Source organism: Leopardus geoffroyi, chromosome D3, assembly GCF_018350155.1.
Source record: "Leopardus geoffroyi isolate Oge1 chromosome D3, O.geoffroyi_Oge1_pat1.0, whole genome shotgun sequence".
Lineage (NCBI taxonomy): Eukaryota > Metazoa > Chordata > Mammalia > Carnivora > Felidae > Leopardus > Leopardus geoffroyi.
Window position 1 is genome coordinate 45,871,192 of NC_059339.1, and position 7,787 is coordinate 45,878,978.

Sequence of the window (7,787 nt, forward strand, 5' to 3'; positions counted from 1 at the left end):
CATCAATTTCATTTTTTTTTGAAATTGTATATTTGGAAAATGGTAAAACAAACATTGGACAGCAGAATTGAAACATCATCCCCCCATCCTCCCAGTTCATATGTTGCGGCCTTAACCCCTAAGGTGACAACTATATTTAGAAATAGGGCTTTTAAGGAGGTTAAGTGAGGCTGTTTAAGGAGGCTTTTAATAAAGGTTAAGAAAAGTCTTAAGGGTGGGACTTTAATCCAATAGGACTGGTATCCTTAGCAGAAGAGGGAGAGACACCAGAGATTTCTCCCTACACACAACAGAGGAAAAGCCACATGAGGACACTGAGAAGGCAGCTGTCTGCACCCCAAGGAGAGAGGCCTCATCAGACACCCAACTGTGCTGGCACTTTTTTTTTTTTTTTTTTAAATTTTTCAACGTTTATTTATTTTTGGGACAGAGAGAGACAGAGCATGAACGGGGGAGGGGCAGAGAGAGAGGGAGACACAGAATCCGAAACAGGCTCCAGGCTCTGAGCCATCAGCCCAGAGCCCGACGCGGGGCTCAAACTCACGGACCGCGAGATCATGACCTGGCTGAAATCGGACGCTCAACCGACTGCGCCACCCAGGCGCCCCTAGATTTACTTATTAAAATGTTACTATCACTTGAGTGTGCATGAATTTCCAAAAATCCATTAAGTAGGCTTGTTAAAAATAGGGCAATACAAGAGGTAGGATTTTTTTTTTAATTTTACTTTTTATTTTTTTTAATTTACATCCAAATTAGCATATAGTGCAACAATGATTTCGGGAGTAGATTCGTTAGTGCCCCTTACCCATTTAGCCCAACCCCCCTCCCACAACCCCTCCCGTAACCCTCAGTTTGTTCTCCATATTTATGAGTCTCTTCTGTTTTGTCCCCCTCCCTGTTTCTATATTATTTTTGTTTCCCTTCCCTTATGTTCATCTGTTTTCTCTAAGTCCTCATATGAGTGAAGTCATACGATTTTTGTCTTTCTCTGACTAATTTCACTTAGCATAATACCCTCCAGTTCCATCCACGTAGTTGCAAATGGCAAGATTTCATTCTTTTTGATTGTGAGTAATACTCCATTGTATATATATACCACCTTTTCTTTATCCATTCATCCATCGATGGACATCTGGGCTCTTTCCATACTTTGGCTATTGTTGATAGTGCTACTATAAACATTGGGGTGCATATGTCCTTTCGAAACAGCACACCTGTATCCCTTGGATAAATACCTAGTAGTGCAATTGCTGGGTCGTAGGGTAGTTCTACTTTTAATTTCTTGAGGAACCTCCATACTATTTTCCAGAGTGGCTGCACCAGCCTGCATTCCCACCAGCAGTGCAAAAGAGATCCTCTTCCTCCGCATCCTCACCAACATCTGTTGTTGCTTGAGTTATTAATGTCAGCCATTCTGACAGATGTGAGGTGGTATTTCATTGTGGTTTTGATTTGTATTTCCCTGATGACGAGTGATGTGGAGCATTTTTTCATGTATCAGCTGGCCATCTGGATGTCTTCTCTGGAGAAGTGTCTTTATGTCTTTTGCCCATTTCTTCACTGGATTATTTGTTTTCTTGGTGTTGAGTTTGATAAGTTCTTTATAGATTTTGGATACTAACCCTTTACCTGATACGTCGTTTGCAAATATCTTCTCCCATTCTGTCGATTGCCTTTTAGTTTTGCTGATTATTTCCTTTGCTGTGCAGAAGCATTTTATTTTGATGAGGTCCTCCTAATAGTTCATTTTTGTTTTTGTTTCCCTTGCCTCCAGAGACGTGTTGAGTAAGAAGTTGCTGCGGCCAAGATCAAAGACATTTTTGTCTGCTTTCTCCTCAAGGATTTTGATGGCTTCCTGTCTTAATTTAGGTCTTCATCCATTTTGAGCTTATTTTTGTGTATGGTATAAGAAAGTGGTTCATTTTTCTGCATGTCGCTGTCCAGTTTTCCCAGCACCACTTGCTGCTGAAGAGACTGTCTTTTTATTCCACTGAATACTCTTTCCTGCTTTGTCAAAGATTAGTTGGCCATACATTTGTGGGTCCATTTCTGGGTTCTGTTCCATTGATCTGAGTGTCTGTTTTTGTGCCAGTACCACACTGTCTTGATGATTACAGCTTTGGTAATACAGCTTGAAGTCCGAGATTGTGATGCCTCCTGCTTTGGTTTTCTTTTTCAAGATTGCTTTGGCTATTTGGAGTCTTTTCTGGTTCCATACAAATCTTAGGATTGTTTGTCCTAGCTCTGTGAAGAGTGCTGGTGTTATTTTGATAGGGATTCCGTTGAATATGTAGGTTGCTTTGGGTAGTATTGACGTTTTACCAATATTTGTTCTTCCTATCCAGGAATATTTTTCCTTTTTTTGTGTGCTTCAGTTTCTTTCATCAGCTTTCTATAGTTTTCAGTGTATAGATTTTTTACCTCTTTAGTTAGATTTGTTCCTAGGTATTTTATGGTTTTTGGTGCAACTGTAAATGGGATTGATTCCTTGATTTCTGTTTCTGTTGCTTCATTGTTGGTGTATAGGAATGCAACCGATTTCTGTGTATTGATTTTATATCCTACAACTTTGCTGAATTCATGAATCAGTTCTAGTAGTTTTTTGGTGGAATCTTTTGGGTTTTCCATATAGAATATCATGCCATCTGCGAAGAGTGAAAGTTTGACCTCCTCCTGGCTGATTTGGATGACTTTTATTTCTTTGTGTTTTCTGATTGCTGAGGCTAAGACTTCCAATACTATGTTGAATAACAGTGGCAAGAGTGGACACCTCTGTCTTATTTCTGACCTTAGGGGGGAAAGCTCTCAGTTTTTCCCCATTGAGGATAATATTAGCGTTGGGTCTTTCGTATATGGCTTTTATGATCTCGAGGTACGATCCTTCAATCCCAACTTTCTTGAGGGTTTTTATCAAGAAAGGATGTTGTATTTTGTCAAATGCTTTCTCTGCATGTATTGAGAGGATCATATGGTTCTTGTCTTTTCTTTTATTAATGTGATGAATCACATTGATTGTTTTGCAGATACTGAACCAGCCCAGCCTCCCAGGTATAAATTCCACTTGGTCATGGTGAATAATTTACGGAATGGTAACTTTAGATAAAATTAGCCGTTGAGCAACCTAGTAGCCAATCATTGTCAAACAAGATTCACGAGACTCAGGACTTTCATATCAACCCCAGTTTATTCAATGTTTTTGACAGTGACTTGATGATAAAAAAGGATCCTCTTAACAGATTTGTGAAATGACAGGAATCTGCAAGAGTGAAATACGCAAATTTGTTCAACCGTTCAGCCATGGAAAGACATGGGTGGTTATTTCTGGTATTGGCTGTTATGAATAAAGCTGCTATGAACATCTGTATACATATTTTTGCATGAACAATATAGTGCAATTGCTGGGTTGTATGATAAATGCATGTTCAGTTTTATAAGAAACTCAACTGTTTTCTATAGTGGCCGTATCATTTTACACTCCCACCTGCACTGTATGAGTTTCTCTATATCCTGCCCATCATTTTTTATAATCAGGTTTTTTTTTTTAATTTACTTTCTAGCCATTCTAGTAAGTGTGTAGTGATATCTAGTAAGATCAGTACTAATATTGACATGATTTTTGAAAGCGTAATTATCAACATTTCAGTGAACAAATATTCTCCCAATGGCTAATGCATGATGATGTTACAAAATCGTGAGTATTTTGGTTTTAAAATATGTCCACAAATTCTTTGATACCTCTCCTTTGAAAAGATGGAAGCTAATTCCCTTCCCCTTGAATGTGGACTCTATTCAGTGAATCTGTCAGTGAACAGAACCTAGCAGAAGCGGTGGTATGTGACTTTAGTGTATAAAAGACATTGTGGCCCTGCCATGTGCTTTCTTGGATCCCTTACTCTGGAGGAGGTCAGCTGCCATGTCTTGAGGACTCTCAAGACTCATATAGGGAACAAAATCCTGACAACAGCCACACGAATGGGGTTAGAAGCAGATCTTCTGTCTTCAGTCACACCTTCAGATGATGGCAGCCCTGGTCAACATCATAACTGCAACTCATGAGAGGACTTGAATGAAAATCCTGATGCTTGCCCTATCCTGATGCACAGAAAATGTTAAAAAAAAGTGAGTTTAAGCCATTAAGTTTGGGGGGTAAGTTGTATTGGAACAATAGGTAACAAGTAAGATACATTCAAAGCTCAAGCAAGACTAATGCATTTTAATGCAACAGAGTACAAAAAATGTATTGATAACAGTTTTAGATGCCACATTACAACTAACCTTAAGAAACTACCACTTGTTGAATACTTGTGTAATATTAAAGAATATCTACAATGGTCTGAAAAGGCCATTAATATACTCTTCCCTTCTCCAACTACCTACCTGTATGAGGCCAGATTTCCCCCACATTCTTCAATGAAAACAAGATAGCCCAACACATAGAGTACAGAAGCAGATATGAGAATTCAGCTGTCTTCTGTGAAGTCAGACGTTAGATTTGCAAAATATAAAAATGCCATTTTACTGAAGTTTTGGAAAACAGTTATTTGTTACTTATGGATGTTCTTTACATTAACATGTAATGGTTTTTTTATTTTTAAATGTCTAAATTTTTTTCAGTTTTGACTTTTAACAGTAAATATTGATAAAACCCATAAACAGAAGCTCATTGAGGTCCTCAATAATTTTTACAGTGAAAAGATGTCCCGAGGCCCAAAACTTAGAGAACTGCTCTACCACCTAGAGGCATGAGGATGTATGTAAAGGAAAGCAATTAGAATTGGACTGGAAATCATGTTGTATGTGGATTAGCCAAAGAATTTGAAGATGCTTGGCCTAGAAAAGATTTAGGACCTAACGGCTATCTTCTAAAAGCAGAACATTGGGGCACCTGGGTGGCGCCATCGGTTGAGCATCTGACTTGGCTCAGGTCATGATCTTACTGCTCGTGGAGTTCCAGCCCTGCGTCAGACTCTGTGCTGACAGCTCAGAACCTGGAGTCTGCTTCAAATTCTGTCTCTGTCTCTCTGCCCCTCCCTCTCCCCTGCTCGCTCTCTCTCTCAAATATAAAGTAAAACGTTAAAAAAAAAATTAAAACAAGAGTACTGATCCATTTTAAAAACCAAAAGGAATTTTAAAAATTCAAAGAAGAAAGTGAAAGTCACATGAAAACCTGCCAACCAGTGACAGCCACTATAAAAACATTGGTACCTGTCGTTCTAGACATCTGTCATAAAGTCTAAAAAAGAATAAAAAAACAAAAACCAAAAGAACAGAGAGAAAAGCCTGTATGCTGTGCTTAGGTTTTAGAAACTGTCAGAAACACTTTTTCCGCCACTGCAGGAGGAAAACAAGTCCGTAAAGCTACTTATCTTAAACACCAGGGATTACTTGAGCTCTGGTGGCTCTAGAAAATACCTGCCCATAGAAGAAAGAAGAAAACAAAGCACCTGATGAACTTACTCCGGGCTCACTAACAGCCAGGGGCAGTCAGGGCAGGGGACCCACCTCACATCTCATCAAGGGGTTCAGTTGGAGGCTGCATTCCTTTTCTCCTCTGGTGACTTTTAGTTTACCGGTTCCTGGTAGGCATGCCCTTCAGGGCCCCACTGGCAGCCTGGCGGTCACCAGGGCTGCTCTTCCACTGCAGCCCTGCATCTGTCTAAACATACACTTTGCCCAGCTTTTCTGCGTCTACTCATCTTTCCCTTTCCTGCTCAGTGCCTCGTCCCCTCAGTCACCGCTTTCAAAGCAACAAATTCATCGTGGAACGAAGTGACAGCAAATGTCAGGCTCTCTTCTCTGGGCTTCCCTGCTCTCCAAGATCATGGCTTCTCAGGTTCCAGCTGCCGTGGTGGCTCTCCAAGCACCTTCGTGAAAGGTATAAAAAGGGCGTTCACAAAGTAATGAAAACAAAGGTCCTAGGTGTGTTTTTTTTTTTTTTTTTTTATAACCATTGTGCATGTTTTAGTGTTTCCAGTTTCCAGATGAACCAAAAATAGTTGAGGAACCATAAGAAAATCTTTAATAATTTTTCGAGTTCCTATTCAGACAATGCCATGCATGACTTGATCTCCTGTGTAAAACCCAGGGACCATGTGGCCGGCTATGTCGCCATCCCTGAACAGCACGGCCAGTGTACACACTCATTGTCCTCTGCCTCCTCAGAGCACACATGACTCAGCTGTGTGACATTCTAGAAGTGGCACACACGTTTCAGAAACAGCCTGGCTGCCTGGCCGTGCGGTAGCTCTTTTATCCCCGACATGCAAAAAATAGTCAAGGAGGGTTCCCCATCCACCCAGGACCTGTAGAGTTTCCTTTTTTAAATTTGCTCTTACTTAATATTACACACAACTGAGGAGCTGCTAGGTCCAGCTATCACACAGTATGTCATATTAATAAAAGCAATACACACACAGACATTATTTTACCTAAACACACTATAAAACCAAGTGAATTCTAGGGCACGCCTTGCCCCCAGTATTTTATTTTTAAAATACTCTTGGATATGCATAGCAGTTGTGGTTTTTTGTTTTGTTTTTCTTTTTTTTTTTCTTTTTTTGACAGATCCTGCCGCAGGTTTATTTGTAAAAGTAGCACAGGAGGCTGATAGAAGGCCAGGCATCACACCAGTCCTGCCATCCTCATCCTGGCAGACAGAAGGCTCTACACCGGAGCCTATGTCGGGGCCCAGGCACTTTGGGGAACCTGAGCCGCAGCAGGGGCTGGAGCCGGAGTTTCAGCTGCAGCCTGGGCCTTGGTTTGAGCCTAGGCTTTGGCCTTGGTCTTGGCCTTTGGCCGGCAGAGTCTGAGATCCTTGGCAGTGCAGGCACAAGCACGTTTCCCAAGCTTGGGGTGAGCGATGTAGGCAAGTCGATTGATTGAGCTTGCAGCTGCCACTGTTTGGGATCTTGGGCTTGACGAGGGCCTTGATAGCCTTGGCACGTGCACTCAGGAACTCGGCGTTGTTGGCCTGCATTTTCTTCAGGCCCTTCTTATCGTGCTTCCAGGCAAAGTGTATTCCTCAGGAACTTGGGGTCTACCCCCTTAAGAGATTTCATACCTTTGGGTTTTTTCAATTGTTTTCTAACATTTATTTATTTTTGAGAGGGGTGGGGAGAGGCAGAGAGAGGGAGACAGAGGATCCAAAACAGGCTCTGTGCTGTGAACGCAGAGCCCAACGTGGGGCTCCAACTCCCACACCACGAGATCATGACCTGAGCTGAAATCAAGAGTCAGCCGATTAACCTACTGAATCACCCAGGTGCCCCCAAGAGAGATTCATACCTTTGTGACCATCGTTTCTTGATGCCATTTCTGTGCCATTTTTGTGACTGGTTGTGCCTGGTGTGTTTCTTGGACTTGTCCATGCCTGCACCAAAGCCCAAGGCTCCCATTAGCAGTTTTAATATAGGAGTGTTTCAACTCAAATGTTAGCTTGAAGAGATCAGATATTGTTTTGTGCAAAGCTTTTAAATCACAAAAAAATAGTTATGAAATGGCAATAACATACCAGTCTTTTCTCATTACCTTTAAATTGTATCAGGGGCGCCTGGGTGGCGCAGTCGGTTAAGCGTCCGGCTTCAGCCAGGTCACGATCTCGCGGTCCGTGAGTTCGAGCCCCGCGTCAGGCTCTGGGCTGATGGCTCAGAGCCTGGAGCCTGTTTCCGATTCTGTGTCTCCCTCTCTCTCTGCCCCTCCCCCGTTCATGCTCTGTCTCTCTCTGTCCCAAAAATAAATAAACGTTGAAAAAAAAAAAATTGTATCATATTACTCTAAAATACTGC